At 39.6% G+C, this 22,759-nt stretch overlaps 1 protein-coding gene across 1 annotated transcript in view; it reads left to right on the forward strand.

The window, feature by feature from the left end:
* Positions 1 to 20,622: 20,622 nt before the first annotated feature.
* Positions 20,623 to 22,759, forward strand: part of KLF8 (KLF transcription factor 8) — a 120,868-nt gene continuing 118,731 nt past the window's right edge. Inside the window, 1 exon segment of the mRNA XM_028093087.2 lies at positions 20,623 to 20,680. The gene's annotated coding sequence lies outside the window, so the exon portion shown is untranslated.

Here is a 22,759-nt window from a genome sequence, read left to right on the forward strand (position 1 = left end):
ATGAACCATGAGAGACTATGGACTCTAAGAAACAAACTGAGGGTTTTTGAGGGGAGGTGGGAGGGGGGATGGGTTAGCCCAGTGATGGGTATTAAAGAGGGCATGTACTGCATGGAGCACTGGGTGTTATACAAAATCAATGAATCGTGGATCACTACATCAAAAACTAATGATGTATTGTTTGGTGACTAACATAACATAATAAAATAAAATTTAAAAAAGATAGATGAGGAAATTGACTTATAGAGAATAAAGTCACTTGCTCAAGGTTGTATAGCTTATAAGTTGTCATTGTTTTTCTCTCACAATCTCCTTCCAGGCTTTCTCCTCCTCATCTAACTAGATTTCCTTCTCCAAAATATCTTTTATCTTTTTCTGGCAATAAACTTAGCACTGTCCTGTGGGATGTCTGGGGAACTTAACACTTGTTCAACATTAACAGAGGGGTAAAAGGTCTCCTTTTAGCTGAGCCCTCAGGAGGAATATGCCCTCTGGGGACCTGCAGAGCCAGAAGAAAGTGGGTGAGGAGGGCAATTTTTTTCCCATTAGATTTGAGCTATGCATCGGTTTTAGTTACAATTTTGTTCTTCCATGAACAACAGTAACTTAAGAATTCAGGCTTTTCTGATTATATATTGCTTGATTTCCCTCTTGTCCTCAGACCAGCTCTACCCTTCTGAGCCCCTTGATTCCCCTCACTCTTCCCACCCTTCCTCAGTTCACCCTATTCTGGCCGACATTCTTCTTAACCTCAGCTTCTTAAGCCTTTTTTGGTTGTTGTTTTACTAGGAGCTGGGAGGGTGGAGTTCTCTTTCTGAGGCGTTTCCTCCCCTCCCTCTCTCCAGCCCTCAGACTGGGCTCCGCCCTAGTAGTTTGTCAGCTAGCTTTCAAAAAAAAAAAAAAGGTGTGGGAGAAGCAGGGGGATGAAGAGGAAGAGGGAAAAGGAAGAACAGTATCTTGTGGGCCCTTACACATGGGGTATCTGCATATCTCTTAGCTGTTGTTCATTAGGTTCCTTGCTTGATTTAACTCTTATATTCTTCATCTGACTGTTTGGGTATAGAGGAAAGCACAGGCTATTGCTTTAAGCAGACAGTCTCCCTAAGGCTTAGGATGAGATGGAAGGAGTTGAAGATATTGCAAGTCGCTATTCAGTTTATTTTTTAAGCCAGCTAATAGAAAGGAGAGCCTGTGGTGCTTCCTAGGAGAGGGAAACTGATCACAACTTCTAGTTCTTCATACCTCCTCCCCCACATCCTTTCCTGTGACTTATACAACACCAGCCACATGATGATAATTGACATGTCAAGAGGCCAAGTATAAAGGAAAAGTTTTGCCTTTGCCCTTAACTATGGTCATGAAGTACACAGTGCCCTGTGAGCCATCTTTGAGTCCTAATTTGAGACAGAAGCCAGTTCTAGAAGACTAAAGGGAAATATGGACTAATGTGCTGCTTGGTGAACTAAGGGTTCCTTCACTGGAGGCTCTTGCAAAGACGGATGTTCTCCTTTCTCCCCCTAACAGCATGGTTCTTGATATAACACAATATCCACAATATCCATTTTATTGACTAAATGGATAGAAGAATCTTGGGTTTGTTTTCCAAGTTTCAATACTTTATGTTTTACAAGAACCAAATTTGCCATCTGAGGTCTTAGTTTCCCCACAAATAAAGTTGAAGCAGTATTACTAAAAAGCAAACAAGAAGCTTGGGCTTAAAATAAATGAAAGAAAGACTGTTAATAAGAATGTAAACTGTTCAGCTATCTGCAGATGAATATGGTTTCTTGAGAAGCTTTTCCAGATTGGACAAGGAACTCGGAATTATGACCTTGAGGCACACCTATCTTAAATCAGGAATTGTATTGGCTACTCCTTAAATTTTTACTTCAGTTACATGCTGATTTTTATCTGTACATCATGAAAATGCATTAATTCTTGCTATAAACAGTTCAACTTCCTTTCATGAACTTGAATCTAAGAGAAAACTTTCTAGTGTTGCTGAAAATATCATTGGTTGGAGTAGTGGGAATCCTATGTTGAGTAGAACTCCCCAAATTTTATACATTGAGATACTAAGTCTCCATGGGATAAAGTGATTCATTTTTAAAGAATGTGTGGAGAGTTGTACATCTGTCTACATGGTTTCATGTCAACACATCTTACTTTGTAAGCTAAGCAGATGGTGGAAAAATATGGTATAGTAAGATAGGGAGTTCTTTATAAAACCCCTACTACAGGGATATTCTTTTGTTCAACAGGGATATGATTTCATTCAACAAATGCATATTCATGTTATTTAATCTCTGTCCCTTACTTTCCTCATCTGTAAAATGGGGATAGTAACAAAACCTACCTATAGGTTGTTAGAAGGATTCAATGACTATATGTGTATATAAAATATATATGTATATATGTTTGTATACATATACATATATGAGAGAGGAAGAGAGAGAATATGCTTAGAATAGAGTTTGGCACATGGTTAATGCTCAGTAACTATTATTATTGTGAATAATAATACCGGGTACCCAGGTTACAGAAATGATGATGCTTAGTGCCTAACCCCAAGGACTTTATAATCTAGTAGGGGGAGGCAATTATATCAACAAATATGTGCACTGAGGTAGAGAAGAGCACAGAGGAAGCAATGATTAGTTTTGCATGAAGGAATTAAGTAAGGAAGGGAGATGATCTTCAATTAGTCCTTTCAAGAAGGTGGATAGAGATCTTAGGCCATTTCAGACAAAGAAAGCAAGATGAGCCAAAGTATAGAGGATGGAACAAGGCTGGCATTCTCAGGGATTTGTAAAACAGGTAAGCAGCAAAAGCTCTGTTGCTTGAGAGGTAGACGGATTTCAGATTACAGCAGATTAAAGGTAAATCTCAGCGTGCTGCTTTAAAGGCCATGGTGCATGTTGTTTCCATTCAAGTAGTTAGCAGGTGAACTACAGCAGGGAGAACAGAGAATTTGGGACAGACTAAGAGAAGATAAGATGATTAGAAGACATTCAGGTAGAAATATTAAGCAAGTGGACATATATGTGTTGGGAAGTACTGGGCTCTGAATCTCAATTTCCTTATTTGAAAAAAAAAAAAAACGTATCTTGGAGAGTATAATATTACCTACTTTCCAGGGTTGTTATCAGACATAAATGAGAAATGGGACGCCTGGATGGCTCAGTCAGTTAAGTGTCTGCCTTCACCTCAGGTCATGATCCCAGGGTCCTAGGATGAGTCCCACATCGGTTTCCTTGCTCAGCTGGGAGCCTGCTTCTCCCTCTCCCTCTGCCTGTTGCTCCCCCTGCTTCTACATGATCTCTCTCTCTCTCTCTGACAAATAAATAAATCTTAAAAAAGAAAGAAAGGAGAAATGATGAATATAAAAGCACCTGGTCCAGTGACTTTCCCATATTAGGTACTGAATATACAGTAGCTATTATTATTTATTCTGTTCCTCTGCTCTCTCACTCCCTCTGCTTTGTTTCTTGTCTCTCTTCTCGTCCTTCCCCTTTAAAAGAATTGTGGTAGAGAAGAGGCACTGAAAAGAGCTTGTGGTTGCTTATGACTTCCTGGCCTCCTATTAAAATGAGCTAGAGAGGGACTTTCAGGCAAGGACAAAGAAATCCTGGAAATGTGGCTGTTATCCATAAGAATCATCTCTACAGGGATCTACCGATGCTTGGCTGAGAGGCAGTCTCAGGGTGTTGAGCTTTCTGTTTCACAATTCCTTCAATTCTTTCTTCTCCACCCACTCTTTCACCCTCACCTCCTTCCCTTATCTCTTGTGAGAAAATGCCCCCAGCTCCCTTCGTCTTTGCTCTTATTCTCCTCCCTTAGAAGATACTGTAACCTCACTGTCCTTGCTGGTGTCATACTGTTACCATGGAGAGCGGGGACGGGTAATTATCGCTTACAGTTACCAGCTTTCTTGCTCTTCCCTTTTCCCATTCCTCTCTTCCTAGAGAGCCCCCATCCAGTATCCCCGCATGCCTTTCATCCTCCCCTGGTAGGTTAGCTTAACCAGAAAGGATAGGTGACCAAGCAGTGTGCTTGTAAGCCTCTTTCCGGGACCAATAAGGAAGTGAAATTGATTAGTTATACCTGCTGCTGCGGGAGACTGAAGCGGCTGCCAAGGGCTAAGCCAGAGCTCTCCGCCCAGGGCTCCGCCCCACCCCCTCCCTTCTCCCTTTCTGTTCTCAGCCCCACCCTTCTCCACCTTCTCCCACCGCACTCTCCTCTAGCGGCCTGCGTGTCCCATTTAAGGAACTCCATCCTCATGACAGTCACACCTCTCCTCTGGGTCTAGCTGGGCTAGAGACAGAGTCACCCCATCCACTCAGGTCGCCCAACGAGCACTTTAGGTTCTGACCCGCATGGGCGCGAGGTCCCTAATGGGACAACTTAGGTGCCTTTAAGAGACCTCGCCCCAAGAACCCTCACAAATTGTTACCATTTTCCGCCGAAGCCTCTCCCCTGAGCTGGGGGTGCCCATATATGTTTCCACCAAATGTAAACATTTGCTCTTCCCCCCCCCCCCGCCTTTTTTAAAGGAAGGCGCTGAGGTGTATGGCGTCAACTGCCGCAGTAAAGGGATCTCCTTGAAGTATCTTCTCGTGGGTACCTGTCTTGAAGGAGTCCTTCTCTGCCTCAACTTTGTATTGAAGTAGTATTTGGGGATTTGGCTTGGTTTTCTTAGCTCCTACCCCAGTCCTCTTTTCAAGGGTGTGTGGAGTTCAGAGATGGGTGGAGAGTGGGCTTGGCCGGAACTGGATTAGCAGAGATGAAAGGGAAACGGAGGATCCTCAGCCTTGGCCACTTCGACTTGGCGAATTCACTTTATTTTTAGCAGAGGAGAAGATCTGCATTGGAAGCAGGGGGAAGATTCTTTTTAGAAAGTCTGCTTTGCTAACCTACCCCCAACCCCCGAGTTTGGGGTTGGATGCTTGAGGGCTTTGTTTCCCTTTTTTTTTTTTTTTTTTTTGAGGGTAGTCCAGCTGTGTCTGAATTGAATCCCTCTGCTCTGGCCCTCCTCCTCATTTTCCGGCCAGGAGAAAAATAGCAGGCGGGGGCCCGGGAAAGAGAAGGCGAGAGCTAGTCGCCCAGTGCGCTGACAGGGGCGGGTGTGAGAGAGACAGCTGTCTTGGATTGGCTCAGGACTATGAGCCTCCCAGAGGACAGCATGAGCTCCGGACCCTTCAGTAGTCACCAGCTAGCGACATGAATGGTAAGTGACTCCAGGGTTAGAACCCACACACCCCTGTCTCCTGGATCTGAATTCTACCCCGCACCCCCATACCTTTTTAGGTTTTAGCAGCCTGGAGGAGAGTTGGGGAACCAAGGGTATGAACCCTATGTGGAATCAAATGAAACCCAAGGAAAAAATGACTTTGCTAAAGGGCTGAGCAAAGAGAGGCTAGGAAGGGGAGAAGCACTTTGGGGGAGACTCGAGGGAGAAATGAGTGGGGGGCCAGGAGTGGATAGATTTGTCTAATTTAATCCGTCCCTGGCTCGGCCCTCTCAGTTCTCCTTAAGGAGAGGTTTGTCTTTGACTTAACCCTATGCAGCCAAAGTTGCAGCAAGAGAGAACAGAGTTCAGAAGGCCAACGCTCCCAAGTAACCCTCTAAGCAGTAGAGGATACCTAGAGATGCTTCAGAAAGGAAAGAGGAGCGGGCAGGGGGTGAAGTTTCTAGCAGGGGCTACCTGGGGTACTGAGCGGCAGGCCCCTGGAGGCAGCCCCTGGGTAGGAGCTGCTTTGGGCCTGCTGTCTCTTTAAGGAGGGGCTGAGCTTGGTTAGAGGAGGAGTCTAGGTCCCTCCCTGGCTCTTCAAGACAAGGCCAAGGGAGTTGGTTCCTCTGTGTAGGTGAATTGGGCTGAATTGCTGAGGTTGCTGTGGCGAATCGACTTGCAATGGTCATTTGGAAGAACTGTCCTTTTTGTGGGCTTTTTTTTTAATTCTAAGAATTTGAGGAAATATAAATCGCAAAATAAATAAAATCTATTCTTTGGAAAAATAAATCCAAACAGATGGTCGAGGGAATGGCCCCCTATTTCCTTTGGTATTGTCTTTATTGTAAAGGAAAACATTAAGCACTTGTCTGATGTCACTCAGTGTGATAACAACTTGACCAAGAGAATAATCTCTAAATTTGAATTTAATTCTGATAGAGACTGTGATGGTTTGGGGTAACAGACAGATCTGATTTGAAACCTAATTACCACTGCTTATTGCATGACCCTGGACAATGCTTTTCTCCTCTAGAGAATGCCGATTGATAATGTTATCTCAAAAGATATTTGAATAGATTAAATACCATGGTGTATATGACAGAGGCTGCATGTACCTCTTAGTCTTCATTTTCCTATTCGGTTTGAGACTTTCCCTGGAGCACTATTGATAGAATTAGTGTTTCCTTGTTTGTTTTTTTCCTAAAGATATTATTTATTTATTTATTTATTTATTTGAGAGAGAGAGAGAGAGAGAGAGAGAGAGAGAGAGAGAGAGAGAGAGAGAGAGACAGCATGAGAGGGGAGAGGGTCAGAGGGAGAAGCACACTCCCCACTGAGCCGGGAGCCCGATGTGGGGGACTCCATCCCAGGACTCCAGGTCCTGACCCGAGCGGAAGGCAGTCACTTAACCAATTGAGCTACCCACGTGCCCTAGTGTTTCCCTGTTTTTTAAAACTTCTAGCAGATGGGATAAAAGGAGATCTCAGAAGATTGAATTAGCTTGCCCTAAGGCTGAGGCTAGAACACAGGTTTTATTTGCTTCTGATTTAACATTGTTTCCACTGGACTTTATTTTTGAGAGAGAGAGGGAGAGAGCGGGAGCACAAGCAGAGGGAGGGACAGAGGGAGAAGCAGACTCCCCGCTGAGCAGGGAGCCTGATGTAGGACTCAATCCCAAGGACTCTGGGATCATGACCTGAGCTGAAGGCAGATGCTTAACCACCCAGGTGCCCCCCACTGGACTTCAGTACATCTGAGAGAAAGAGCCACTAGCTTGCTTTTCACCCTCATTCTTCTGGCAACTTAACCAAGATGATATAACCAACAGGACCTTTGGACACCAGAATCCAGTGACTCACAAATGACCTCATTCCATTCTTCAGAATTTTGGGGGGAACCCTTGTATATGAGGGTTGTTAATCTTTGGTGACACAGAGAATAGGTTGGGAACAGTGTCTTCAGGTTAGCTTGGAGGGCAGCTAACAGGAAGGAGAGAAATATAAACTCAAGTAAAAGTGATGTGTACATCTAGTCCCTCCTCAAGACCAAACTGGTTAATGGCTCTACTTCTAGAGTTCTGGGGAGCTATAGGTCCCTCTTGTTTAGGCTTTTGGGATACATTGGAAAGAAAATTGGTTAAAAAACATGAACTAGATCGCCACTACCACTTTCTTACCCCCAGCCCCCATCTTTCTAGTATATGCATTTCTGAGATGGGGCCCTTGTTGGTTCAGCTAATTGAATTCCAATAACCAAGCAAACCAAGCCTGGTCCAGTCATCATTTCTCTCTATATATTGTATGTCTGGTGGTGAGAAAGATCACCCATTTATTCTTCATCCTTCCAGCAGGGGCATCATTATTATTTGACACATTCATATTCACCCTTGTCTCGAGTCAGTTGTAGTTTATTACTTCATTTAAATTGATGAATAATGAGAAGATTGCCTTTGGCTATATAATTCATTTGGCAAATATGTGTTGACATACTTTGTGTCAGGCACTGAAAAATTTGTTAAAAATTTATTTTCTATTCCTTATTAAATACCTTAATGTCTTAAGTCTTAAATGTCTTCAGTGTCTTTTTATTGATCTATTTTTTTTAATTTAAAAATTTTATTTTGTTATGTTAGTTCCATATACTACATCCTTAGTTTTTTATGTGGTGATCCATGATCGATTTTTTTCGTGTAACACCCAGTGCTCCATGTAGGACGTGCCCTCCTTAATACCCATCACCAGGCTAACACATCCCCCCTCCCCCCTCCCCTCCAAAACCCTGTTTGTTTTTCAGAGTCCATAGTCTCTCATGGTTCATCTCTCCCTCCGATCCCCCCCACTTCATTTTACCCTTCCTTCTCCTAATGTCCTTCATGCTAGTCCTTATGTTCTACAAATAGGTGAAACCATATGATAATTGACTTTCTCTGCTTGACTTATTTCACTTGGCATAATCTCCTCCAGTCCCATCCATGTTGATGTAAAAGTTGGGTGTTCATCCTTTCTGATGGCTGAGAAATATTCCATTGTACACATGGACCACATCTTCTTTATCCATTCATCTGTTGAAAGGCATCTGGGCTCTTTCCACAGTTTGGCTATTGCAGACACTGCTGCGATGAACATTGGGGTGCATATGGCCCTTCTTTTCACTGCATCTGTGTCTTTGGGGTAAATACCCAGGAGTGCAATTGCTGGGTCATAGCGTAGCTCTATTTTTAATTTTTTCAGGAACCTCCACACTGGTTTCCAAAGTGGCTGTACCAACTTGCATTCCCACCAACAGTGTAAGACGGTTCCCCTTTCTCCATAACCTCTCCAACATTTGTTGTTTCTTTCTGTGTCCATTTTTGCCATTCTAACTGGTGTAAGGTGGTATCTCAATGTGGTTTTGATTTGAATTTCCCTGATGGCTAATGATAATGAACATTTTTTCATGTGTCTGTTAGCCATTTGTATGTCTTCTTCAGAGAAGTGTCTTTTAATATCTTCTGCCCATTTTTTGACTTGATGATTTGTTCTTTGGGTGTTAAGTTTGAGAAGTTCTTTATAGATCTTGGATACCAGCCCTTTATCTGTAGTGTCATTTGCAAATATCTTCTCCCATTCTGTGGGTTGCCTTTGTTTTGTTGATGGTTTCCTTTGCTGTGCAGAAGCTTTTTATTTTGTTGAAGTCCCAAAAGTTCATTTTAGTTTTTGTTTCACTAGCTTTGGAAATGTACCTTGAAAGAAGTTGCTGTGGCCGATGTGAAAGAGGTTACTGCCTATGTTCTCCTCTAGGATTTTGAGGGATTTCTGTCTCACATTGAGGTCTTTTATCCATTTTAAGTTTATCTTTCTGTATGGTGTTAGAGAATGATTGAGTTTCATTCTTCTCCATGTGGCTGTCCAATTTTCCCACCACCATTTATTGAAGTGATGGTCTTTTTTCCTTGCATATTTTTTCCTATTTGTCAATGATTATTTGACCATAGAGTTGAGGGCCCATATCTGGGCTCTCTATTCTGTTCCATTGGTCTATATGTCTATTTTTGTGCCAGTACCATGCTGTCTTGGTGATCACTGCTTTGTAATATAAAGCTTGAAATTGGGCGTTGTGATGCCCCTAGCTTTGTTTTTCCCTTTTCAGCATTTCCTGGCGATTCGGGGTCTTTTCTGATTCCATACAAATTTTAGGATTGTTTGTTCCAGCACTTTGAAAAATGTCATTGGAATTTTGATTGGGATGGCATTGAAGGTATAGATTGCTCTGGGTAGCATAGACATTTTAACAATGTTTATTCTTCTGATCCGTGAGCATGGAATGTTTTTCGATCTTTTTGTGTCTTCAATTTCTTTCATGAGTGTTCTGTAGTTTCTGGAGTATAGATCCTTTCCCTCTTTGGTTAGGTTTACTTCGAGGTATCTTATGGTTTTTGGTGCTATTGTAAATGGAATTGTTTCTCTAATTCCTTTTTCTACAGTTGCATTGTTATTGTGTAACAAAGCAACTGATTTCTGTGCATTGATTTTGTATCCTGCCACATTACTGAATTGCTGTATGAGTTCAAGTAATTTGGGGGTGGAGTCTTTTGGGTTTTCCACAATCATGTCATCTGCGAAAAAAGAGAGTTTGACTTTTTCTTTGCCAATTTGAATACCTTTGTTTCTTTTTGTTGTCTGATTGCTGTTGCTAGGACTTCTAGTACTATGGTGAACAATAGTGGCGAGAGTGGGCATCCTTGTTGTGTTCCTGATCTTAAGGAGAGGCTCTCAGCTTTTCCCCATTAAGGATGATATTTGCTGTGGGGTTTTTATAGATGGATTTTATGGACTTGAGGAATGTTCCCTCTGTCCCTATACTCTGAAGAGTTTTAATCAGGAAAGGATCCTGTATTTTGTCAAATGCTTTTTCTGCATCAATTGAGAGGACCATGTGGTTCTTCCCTCTCCTCTTATTAATGTGTTCTATCACATTGATTGATTTGCGAATGTTGAACCACCCTCGTATCCCGGGGATAAATCCCACTTGGTCGTGGTGGATGATCCTTTTGATGTATTGCTGGATCCTATTAGCCAGGATTTTGTGGAGGATTTTGGAATCCATATTCATCAGGGATATCGGTCTGAAATTATCCTTTTTGATGGGGTCTTTGCCTGGTTTGAGGATTAAGGTAATGCTGGCCTCATAGAATGAGTTTGGAAGTTTTCCTTCTGTTTCTATTTTTTGAAACAGCTTCAGTAGAATAGGTATTATTTCTTCTTTGAATAGTTGGTAGAATTCCCCAGGGAATCCATCAGGTCCTGGACTCTTGTTTTTTGGGAGGTTTTTGATCACTGCTTCAATCTCATTAGTGGTTATTTGCCTATTCAGGTTGTCAATTTCTTCCTCTTTCAGTCTTGAAAGCTTATAGGTTTCCAGGAAGGCATCCATTTCATCCAGATTGCTCAATTGTTTGGCATAGAGTTGTTGATAATAATTTCTAATAATTGTTTCTATTTCCTTGTTGTTAGTCGTTATCTCTCCCCTTTCATTCATCATTTTATTAACTTGGGTCCTTTCTCTTTTCTTTTGGATAAGTCTGGCCAGTGGTTTATCAGTCTTATTAATTCTTTCAAAGAACCAGCTTCTAGTTTTGTTGATCTGATCTATTGTGTTTCTGGTTTCTAATTCATTGATCTCTGCTCTAATCTTAATTATTTGTCTTCTAATGTGTGGCTTAGGCATCGTTTGTTGCTTTTTCTCTAGTTCTTTAAGGTGTAGAGTTAGTTGGTGAATTTGGGATTTTTCTATATTTTTGAGTGAGGCTTGGATGACTATGTATTTTCCCCTTAGGACTGACTGCAGTATCCCATAGTTTTTGGATTGATGTGTTTTTTTGTTCTCATTGGTTTCCATGAATTGTTTAAGTTCTTCTTTGATTTCCTGCTTGACGTAAACATTCTTGAGCAGAGTGGTCTTTAGCTTCCAAGTGTTTGAATTCCTGACAAATTTTTTCTTGGGATTGATTTCCAGTTTTAAAGCATTGTGGTCTGAGAATATGCAGGGAATAATCTCAATCTTTTGGTATCGGTTGAGACCTGATTTATGACCCAGTATGTGGTCTATTATGGAGAAAGTTTCATGTGCTTTCAAGAAGAATGAGTATTCTGTTCTTTAAGGGTGGAATGTTCTGTAAATATCTATGAGGTCCATCTGGTCCAGTGTGTCATTCAAAGCTCTTGTTTCTTTGCTGATTTTGTGCTTAGATAATCTGTCCATTGCTGAGAGTGGAGTATTGAGGTCTCCTAAAATTAATGTATTGTTATCAATATGACTCTTTATTTTGGTTAAAGGTTGGCTTATGTAGATGGCTGCTCCCATGTTGGGGGCATAGATATTTACAGTTGTTAGATCTTCTTGTTGGATAGACCCTTTAAGAATGATATAGTGTCCTTCTGTGTCTCTAACTACAGACTTCAGTTTAAAATCTCATTTGTCTGATATAAGAATTGCTACCCCAGCTTTCTTTTAGGTCCACTGGCATGGAAGATGGATCCCCATCCCTTCACTTTCAGTCCAGATCTATCTTTAGGTTCAAAATGAGTCTCTTGTAGACAGCATATAGATGGGTCCTGTCTTTTTATCCAATCTGCAGCCCTGTGCTGTTTTGTGGGAGCATTAAGTCATTCACTTTGAGAGTGATTATTGAAAGATATAAATTAATTGTTATCATTTTGCCTGTGCAGGCATTGTTTTTATGGATTGTCCCTGTAAATTTCTGTTGTATATCACCCTTGGGGTCTTTCTCCTTTTATAGAATCCCCCTTAATATTTCCTGCATGGCCGGCTTAGTGGTCATATATTCTTTCAATTTCTCCCAGTCCTGTAAGCTTTGCATCTCTCCATACATTCTAAATGATAGCCTTGCCAGATAAAGTATTCTTGGCTGCATGTTATTCTCATTTAGTACCCTGAATAGGTCTTGCCAGGCCTTCGTGGCTTGCCAGGTCTCTGTGGATAGGTCTGACGTTATTCTGATGTTCCTCCCTCTGTACGTAAGGAATCTCTTCCCCCTACCTGCCCTTAAAATGGTTTCCTTGGTTCTAAGATTTGCAAGTTTTACTATTACATGCCAGGGTGTTGGCCTGTTTTCCTTGTTCTTGGGAGGGGTTCTCTCCGCCTCTAGGATAGGAATGTTTGCTTCATTCCCCAGATTAGGGAAGTTCCCTGCTATCATTTGCTCAAATATATCTTCTAGTTCTCTCTTTCTTTCCACTCCCTCTGGGATTCCAATAATTCTGACATTGGAACGCTTCATGGTGTCACTTATTTCTCCGATTCTATTTTCATGGATTCTGTTGTTTTTCCCTGGCCTCCTTTTCCCTTTTTACCTATTAAATTGTCTTCCAGGTCACTAATTCGTTCTTCTGCCTCACTTATCCTAGCTGTTAGATTTTCTAGATTAGATTGGATCTCATTGATTGCATTTTTATGTTCTGCCAATTCAGCTTTCATTTCTGCCCTTAGAGACTCTATGTTGCCTTTAATCGATTTCTCCTTTCTAGTTATTGTCTTCACAATTGCTAGCCTGAATTCCATCTTCAACATCCTGTTTATATCTGCATCCATTTGTAAATCTGTGGCATAAGTCATAATCTCTGAGTCTTTCCTATTTTGGGGGTTCCTCCTCCTAGCCATTCTGTTGATGGGTTGTTGAGGGATTGTATAGAGTCCAAATTATTGACCAGAACCCAAGCAAGATGTACCTGCTTTCTAGGGACCTTAGAGTTGCTGGCCTCTTGTTCTCCCAGCCTGTCTTCTGGGGCAGGGGCCTGCCATGCTGTTACTCAGGCAATCTTTTTTGGGCAGATTTGCCCTGCCCCCACCCCCTGTGGCAGGGGATGGGCACAGTGGGTACCAGTTTTTTAGGACTTTCATTCTCTGGCAGCTTTCCGTGTCTCTTCTGAGAGTCAGAGCAGAAGAGAACATTTCCACACCTCTGCCTCAGAGCAGAGAGATCGCAGTCTTTTCTTCAGTGAGCTCTCCAGGCCACACTATCTCCGTTTCTGTCTGTGCTGCTATAAACTGTAGCGTCCTGGGTTGTGCACCCCTCTGCACTGCTCCCAGTCCTGCCCTAGTTCGGGGCACGTCTCTGCCCTTTGTGCTTCTAAAACCACCAGCCTCTCCCATTTCTCACTTGCGACCCCACTGCTCTGGGTTTCCATCCCGGGGGCTGTCCTATAGTCCTTTTCCTGCCGCTACCAGTCTGCTAGTCTGTGCCTCATCCCCAGCGAGGGAGGCTCTCGCTCACCGGCGGTGCAGGATCCCCATGGCCAGGCTCCCTCCTGCTGCCATTTATCCTGTGATATCAGCCCAGGGAATCACAGCTTCCCACTTTGTACCTCAAAACCAACCGCCTGTGATCTTCTGTTTGTAGAGATCCAGATCTTACATCTCTGGCTGATTTTGTGGGTGCTCAGAGTGGTCTGGTAGATATCTAACTCAATTCCGGGGACCCGTTGAAATATGGTCCCCTAATCCTCTGCCATCTTTTTCCCAATCGGGATTATTGATCTAGAAGATCATCTAGTACAATGGCCGTCTTATTATTAAGTAGAGTAGGAATGAGTAACTGTCATATCAAGCTCAACTAGTTTACCCAAAGAAAGTGTGAGAACTTGTTTGACTTACTTTCTGATGCTCATATAATAATGTTTTCAAATTTTGAATTTTTTAAAGATTTATTTATATATTTATTTGAGAGAGAGAGAGGGAGAGAGAGAGAAGGACCAGAGGGAGAGGGAGAGAGAATCTCCAACAGACTCCCTGCTGAACTCAGAGCCTGAGGTGGGGCTGGATTCCCGGACCCTGAGATCACGACCTGAGCCAAAACCAAGAATCAGAGGCTTAACTGACTGAGCCACCCAGGTACCCCTTAATTTGGATTTTATACCTGAAGTTGGGTTTCTGATGTATATATTATTCCCAACTCAGCTTTATCATCTAGCCTTAGTTTCCTCACCTCTAAAATAATACGGTAATTTGTAATTGTAAATAATGTAAGTAAAACATTGGACCCAGTACCTGACTTCTAATTCATATTCCATAAGTGGAGAGTCTCATCATTTTTGTTACTTTAAGTGATTTATTTTATTTAAATGTTGCTTGTGTGTTTGGAGTAGAAAGTAGAGTAGTGGGGCAAGATTCTCGATTTAAATGTCTGTAACATGCTAGGTGCTTTGTGTAATAAACTAAAAGATGTTATCTTGTACTTCAACTAAATATATGTAATGTGGGCAAACAAAACTCTGGGATTATTAAACATTTTAAATTAAGAAGATATAATATAACTCTGTAGCCAAATCCAGGTATTTGTTACCAATACAGGTATCAAATCACTAGCATTTTGACTATTTTATTGTATCCTTAAACTCATCATTTCTAAAATAGAATTCTTCATCACTCCTAGACTCTTCCCCCATCCCCCATCCCTCATTCCAAACTTCTTTTCACCTCCCTGGTCGTGCAGCTTACCATCATCATAATCTTAATGAGGTTATTTCAGGTCTGCACTTGTTTTCTCATTGACGAATTGAGGTTACTAGTAGAAACTACCTCATAAGGTTGCAGTAAGGAACAAATATGTTAATTTTATAAGGCACTTAGAAGAATAAATGACAGTGTAGTAAACAGTGGGGGAAATATGGTTGTTGTGGTTCCCATACTCCACGCTCAAAATGCTGGCATCAACTTTTCCCTCTTCCTCAGTTTTTTATCTACCTGTTGTCAAGGGCTATTTTTTTTCCCCTTTGTATCTATCATCAGTTCCTTTCTTTTTATTCTGACACCACCTTAACTTAGTCCAGAGGTACAAACAATTAGCCTACAGACCAAAAACAGCTCACACACATTTTGTTTGCCCTAAATTGTTAAATTTTTTATTTAAAAATTTATTAAATTGGTAATGCATTCTACATTGCTCAAAAGTCAAAATATACAAAAGGATATACAATAATGAGTCTCCCTCTTAGTCCTGTCCCCTAGGCACTCATTTTGCCTCACTGGAGGCAACTAAAGTTATAGTTATTAGGGATCCTTCCACAGACATTTTATGCATATCAAAAAATGAGTAAATGTATACATTTTTTCTTCCCCTTCACTTTTAAACTCTCTGTATATTGCTCTACACCTTGCTTTGTCTACTTGAAATATACTTTGGAGACCTTTCCCTATCTGATGTAAAGAAATACCTAAATTCTTTTGTGTGACTGCATAGTTTTTCACTACAGTTGACCCTTGAACAACATGAGTTTGAACTATGTGGGTCCACTTATACATGGATTTTTTTTTTTTTTGGTAAACACAGTACAGTACTATAAATATATTTTTCTCTTCCTTATGATTTTTTTTTAGAGAGTGAGCGAGCATGCGTACAAGCCTGGGGGTGTGGGCAGAGAGAGAAGGAGAAAAAATCTTAAGCAGGCTTCATGCTAAGAGTGGAGCCCCAGGCAGGGCTCAATGTCATGACCCTGAGATCACCACCTGAGCCAAAATCAAGAGTCGGACCCTCAACTGACTGAGCCACCCAGGTGCCCCCCTCCTTATGATTTTCTTAATACCATCTTCTTTTCTTTAGTTTTGTTGTAAGAATACAGTATATAATACATATAACATATAAAATATATGTTAATCAACTGTTTATACTATTGGTTAGGCTTCTGGTCAACAATACACTCTTAGTAGTTAAGTTTTTGGGAATCAGAAGTTATATGTGGATTTTTGACTGTGTAGGGGTCAGCTCCCCTCACTCCTTCATCATTCAGGGGTCAACTCTATATGGATGAACCACAATTTATTAAACAGTCTTCTATTGAATAGCATTTAATATATTTCCCAACATTTGCAGTGTTGTTTTTAACAGCAATAAAAACCTTGTAAGTATGTTTATTAGTTTGCTAGGACTGCTATAACAAAATACCATAGACTAAGAGGGTTAAAACAGAAATTTATTTTCTTATAGTTCTGGAGGCTGGAAGTCTGAGATAAAGGTACCAGCATGACCAGGTTCTGGTGAGAACCCTTTTCCTGGAATGTAGAAGGCTGTCTTTGCCTTGTATGCTCATATAACCTCTTCTCTGTGCTCCTGGAGAAAAAGAGTGAGCTCTCTGGTGTCTTTTCTTATAAGGACCTTAATCCCCTTGGATGAAGGCGCTACCCTTAAGACTTCATTTAAACTTAATTACTTCCATAAAGGCCCTATCTTCATATATAGTCACATTGGGGGTTAGGGCTTCAACATATGAATTTGGGGGTGGGGGACACAATTCAGTCTTTAGCACCAGTATGTCAGTTTGCCCAGACACATACTTTGAAAAAAATGATTGATTACCAGAATTTCAAAATCATATTTTAATTAAAACTCAGAATTCCAGCTTCTTTTGAATAAGCAGAAGATACTGCACCAGTATTCCCTCTTGTCAACAATTATGTGGAGTTGATGAGCCGCTCCCTCCCTCCCCTTTTGGATAGGACATGTATTCTCAGTTCACCATATTCCCCATCTGGCTTAGGTAACCTTAACCTGCCTGGCTCTTCTAGGTATTGAGTCTGTGACACCTTTGTAAGCTCTTACCATGATACGAATAGAATATTCTAATAGCTTCTAGTTCTACCTTGATTTTTTCTGCCTTCTATATTCTGTAGACCGCTGACAGGGTATCTTCCTTAAAACACATTTAAAAAAATTATGCCATTATCCTTCACTTTGCAACCAATTATTGATGCCTACAAAGTTCTAGGCATCATGCTAGAAGCTGTGGTTAGAGTGGTGAATAATTTAGATGGGACCCTTGACTTCACAGAGTGCAGAGTTTACTTACTCTTCTTCTCACTGGATTTCCTTTCTGTCTTTTCTTGACCAATTTTAGATCCTCAAGGCCCATCTCACCACAGGTCATTTCTTTGGATTTTTTTCTTACTATTCCACTTTTAGCTGTCTCCTCTTCTAATTAGTGCTCATAGCCTCAAATCATAATCCAGCACTGCAGCATCTATTATCTTGTGATGTTTGGTTGCTATTGTTTTATTCTTAGTTTTATCTCACCACATAGACCTGGAATCTGAAATCTCTCTATCTTATTTTCTAACAATGAATCGTGGATCACTACATCAAAAACTAATGATGTATTGTACAGTGACTAACATAACAATAAAATAAAATAAAATAAAATAAAATAAAATAAAATAAAATAAAATAAATAAAATAATAAAATAAAATAATAAAATAAAATATAAAATAAATAAAATATAAGATAAAATATAAAATAAAATATAAAATAAAATAAAATAAATTAAATAAAAAGAAAAGCATGCACTGTATAAAAGGAGCACCCTTTTCAGCTCTAGCTAATTTTTCTCTAATTAGAGCTAATTAATCAGCTCTAGCTAATTTTTCTCCATGCTAGTATAGACTCCATGTTGTAAGATCTCCCAACTTTTTCAGAAAAGCAAAAAACGGATTAAAAAAAAAAGAAATCTGCTTTTGAAAGATTATTAGCTAATTTGAGTTTAATTTTTCACATCACTGTGAGAATAAGCCAGCATCTACTATGGGCTGCCAGTTTTTTCTGTTTGACCTAGACTGCAAGTTCCTTGAGGGTAGAAACCAGGTAGGGAACAGGTGGAAATCTACCATTATCTGCTTTTCCCTCTCAAACACACAGTGTCTACTACAGTGTTGGGTATTTAGTAGGTTCTCTGTAAAGACTTGAATATTATCACTAAGTTTCTCTTTAAGTCGACTATAATCTCCAATAATAATATAACACTTCTGCTTTCTCCAAATTCCTAATGTGTGCCTTTAAAGATAATTATCAAGACAGTCTTTTCTCTATTTCCTTTTTTCTCAAATGTAACCATGCAAATTCCTTGACCTAGCTCCATTTTTTTAATTTTAAAAAATTGATCCTTTATTCCTCTAGAATATCTTTCATTTTTTCTGCATTTCGCTTCCATTTTATTTCCTTTGAATTACAAACTCGCAAACAAGGTGCAGTATCTTCAGGAAGATCTTCACAATGTTGAGCATATAGTTACCTTTTAATTATTTGGGGCTGATCATCCTAGCTTTTTTGTTTATTTCTGTGCCTGTCAGTTATCTTGTTTCATCTTAAATTAGAATAGTAATGTATCATGTGAATCTATTTTCTTATTTTTTTAAAAAACTAGTTCTGATAAATATACATTGTGTAGTTCCTCTAGTTTTTGTAACTATATTCTAGAATCTATATGTAGCCTTGAAAAATAATAATAAAATTAATAAGTAGCCTTGAAAAATATTAATAATCAATATGTAGCTTTGATGATTATTGGTTCCTTTATTAACCTGACCTCTTGTCCTACAAATTGAGATGGCCCAGGACTCTTCTAGAACTTCTTGACTTGGTGCTTCTGAGCCCAGGCATTGAGTGGAAAGGCCATTCAAGAGATAAAGTCTCTACCTTTAAACACTTGTTGTACTAACCATTGACAAGGACGACTGTATTGTAAATTCTTTTTGGTTGCTGCAGTGGCACCATGTTTAATTTGTTGGAGGGAGACTGTTGCATGAAATAATGAAATAATGTTGTATTTAAGTGAATTGCATGAGATTTTACATGATATTGTAGAGCAATGAGCTTATACTACTGTGGCTCTTTGTCCTTTTTCTAAACTGATGCCTTAATGCCATGCTGGAGTTCTGTATTCTTGAGGTTTTGTCTGATGGTTAACATCATGATTAGTGGGAATCCTTTAATACTCTCTGCAAATGTTTAATTGTAAAGCTCACTGCTAAGGTACAAAATCACCTTTTATGATCTTCAACATCATCAAACTATTCAAAAAAGTGCAGAATAGTATCAAGTACTTTAAGGGGTAAAGAAGCTTTGGTATCAGACATCATCCCTGGATTCAAATCCCAATAATTTACCAGCTATGTGACCTTGGGCTTACTTACTCTCTCTGAGCCTCTATTTCTTCATGTGTATAATGGAATCAACAATAGTACCTACCTCACAGGGATTGTGAAGATTAAATATGTCTTACCGGAAATGCCATAGGAATGAAATAATATGATATCTGGTATTTGCTTAAAAATACCCATTGAGTTGGTGGGGAGTAGTGGGGGTACAGATGAAACAAGATTTTCCATGAGCTGAAAATCACTGAAGCTTGTAATAGGCACATGGGGGATCATCTTTATTTTTGTATGTATTTGAAATTATACATAATAAAAAGTTTTTTTTTAATGCTGTGGGAGTTACACTCAAGTTTACCTAATTTTGTGGAGAACTTAATTGCTTTTCTTGAATTTAATTTCACAGATTAAGCAGAAACTTGGAAAGATATTCTAGATCTTCCTTGTATGTCTTAGTCATAGAACCATATATCATACAATATTATAACTGAAGAGACCTGAAAAGGGCTAAGTAGTTTACTCAAAATGACATTGCTAGATAACAGTGGAGCCTAGACTAGAACCTAGGTTCCCCTTCTCCTAGTTAAAAGATTTTCCCATTTTTTTCACACTTCCTTCTTTAATTATAGTACTTTTAATATACATTCTGTCAGTTTATTGCATGTAAGATTAATTATTGTTTAAAAATAAATTTACCTTTTGATGACAGTACAGGACAAGGAGACTAGTTCTAAAACACTGAGACTATATTTATACAATATACTTTTAAAATCATAGTGAGCTACCTGCTGAGATGCCATATGTGGGGGTTCTTTGAATTTTTGTTTTCCAGTGGTTCCTGTGGTGATAGGTGTGACTCTATTTGGGGGAAATGAGGATCTTGCAATCTTCTTTTATTAGGTAGTTTCTTTCCAGCAACCACTTACTCTTCATTATGTGATCTGCTTCAAGCAGGAGCTGGGGGATCTCACTGGCTCTCAGGTCAAAGAGAATTATAGCTTCATTATAGTTCTAGACTGCTATAGTTCATATCTCAGTTCTGCCATTTATTAGCTGGGTGATTTGGGAATAATCTACTTTATCTCTCTGTGGTTCAGTTTCCCCATTTTAAAAATGAAGAAATAATGTGCCCACTGAGAATTATGAAGATTAAATGAGCTAATACAAGTATTTGTTCTTAGGACAGTATCTGGAACATAGTAAGTACTCAGTGAATGTTGGCAATTTTTGGTCTTTTATCACCATTCTATTGTTAATGTGATGCTGCAAAGTAGCCTGAAGGTTTTCCCAGAGGCCCATCCCAAAAGTACTTTCTATTCCCCTGGAAGATACACAATTAAACTGTCTGAAAATATATGTGTATTCTAGTTGTTCTTTAGTTATCTTTTTCTAATATTAAGGACACAGGTAATACTTGTAAAAAATTACAATCTCAGAACTCTAAAATACTGATTTTCAATTTTCAATAGTTCCAGCATTTCTTACAGATCAGAGGTTGAAAGTGAATGATATCTGCTCAAGATCTTCCCAAAATGATTGGTTTGTTTTCCTTAAACTTCTTCTTTTAGCAGATAGTTCTATTTTTTTTTTAAAGAAGATGCTTACCAGATTTATGATATTGGAAAGTAGTGAGGGAGCACCGTAATTTGAGTCAGAGGATAAGAATTCCAGTTCTGATTCCATGATTTCTAAACTATATAACCTTGGGCCTCCAAATTCATTATCAGTGAAATGGGAATGATATATGAAAACTATGTCCTTACTGTAAAGCTATGTAGATACAAATGAGGAATTATTATTTGTATTGTCCAAATGCTCTATCTTGTTTAGACACTAGGTACTTTCTTAAGTCTCTTAGGGTCCCCAGTGTTTTGCTTGATTTTGAAGTTGTACACCCCAGTGACTCTTCCTTGGTTTCCACCTTAAAGGTTTAACTGCTCACTTTTGTCCTTAGACATTTTTTCCCACTCTCAGGGCTGACCAAAGAGTGAGATATGGTCTATTAGCCAGCCATCTGCTCCTCTACCTTAGACAAACTGTTCACTTTCATAAAACAAACAGATCACTGTGGAAAATGCCACTTTGGTAACAAAATAAACCTGGGAACATGATGAAGATAAAATTACCAAATCAAATTTCTCTGATCATAGTCCCTGGAATATGGTTTGTGATTTTCTGCATATATAAGACATTGACCTGCTATGGATGAGGCTCAGTCCTCCCTATCTCCTCCACTATTTCCTTCTCCAGTACTCCCTCAGGGGAAGGACCAAAAAGTCCAGCTTCCAGACACAAATGCTTGAAGAGCCAATCCAGGCAGAAAGATGGTTATTATCTCAAGTAGATAATTTGTATTTCTAAAGCCCTCCTGACTATATAATTCACATCTCAGTGGGCCAGGACATACCTTAAATCCCTTTGGACATTTCTTCACCACTTTCTTCACAGCTTCTGTGCAACTGTCTTGTTCCAGACACAGAGCAGAAGCTCCAACTCTAGAGAAAAGCAAAAGGTTTAAAAAGTCCTCATTCTCTCTCTCTCTCTCTCTCTCTTTTTTTTTTTTTAGAAAAACTGAGCTTTCTTTAAGACCATTCTGTAGGCCCAAATTTCCTTCAATTTTAAATTTTGGCTGACTAAATATTAAAACATTTTTTAAAGGAAGAGTTTACACACCTTTCTGATAGCTTTCTCTATATATACTCCCACCAACATTTAGAATGTTGTCCAGAGTTATCTAAGAGTTACCTATTGGCTATTCCAATTTGGCTGTTCTTCAAGTGAGAAGATACTAAGCAGAAAGGGCTGAGATATTCCTAATTGTCAGCTATCTCCCTTATGTCATTTGACTAAAATATTGGTGGTATGAGTGGGGCAATAAGTGTTACCCAGACTCCTTGATTATTGCTATTAAATAATATTGGTATTATTTAATATTATAATATAATTGCTGTTAAATAACCATCCCTATTCCCACTATCATTCATTCATTGGACATTAATTAGCACATTGGACACTAATAGCACATTAATTAGCAGAGGAGATACTCTGCTAAAAGATACAAAAGAAGGTAGGTAATAGTCACTAGTTAACTATTGGGGGGCTCACCTGATGGTCAGGGAAACATACAGACAATGCCCTTTGTGCCAGGAAGTGTTGTAAATACTTGAATGCATATTAACTTGATAAATCCTTATGACAACTCTATACTGGTACTATTATTATTCCCATTTTGCAGATGGGGAAACAGACACAAGGAGATAGTAAAAACTTGTCCAAGTTCTTATTGTAAAGAAGTTACAGAGGCAGGGGGCGCCTGGGTGTCTCAGTCCATTAAGCATGGGACTTGACTCTTGATTTAGGCTCAGGTCATGGTGTCGGGGTTGTGGGATTGAGCCCTGCTTGGGGCACCACACTCAGCAGGGAGTCTGCTTGAGATTCTCTCTTTCCATCTCCCTCTGCCCCTCCCCCTGCCTTTCTCTAAAATAAACAAATAAAATCTTAAAAAAAAGAAGTTACAGAGCCAGGATGTGACTGTAGACACTCACTCTAGAGCCCACACCTTTTTACCATGGCTAGGAGAAGTGACTAGAAGATGATGAAGGGGTACATTT

The sequence above is a fragment of the Eumetopias jubatus genome, unplaced genomic scaffold, assembly GCF_037043125.1.
Source record: "Eumetopias jubatus isolate StellerSeaLion01/CBP00866 unplaced genomic scaffold, mEumJub1_p1.0 scaffold_11, whole genome shotgun sequence".
In the NCBI taxonomy this organism is placed as follows: domain Eukaryota; kingdom Metazoa; phylum Chordata; class Mammalia; order Carnivora; family Otariidae; genus Eumetopias; species Eumetopias jubatus.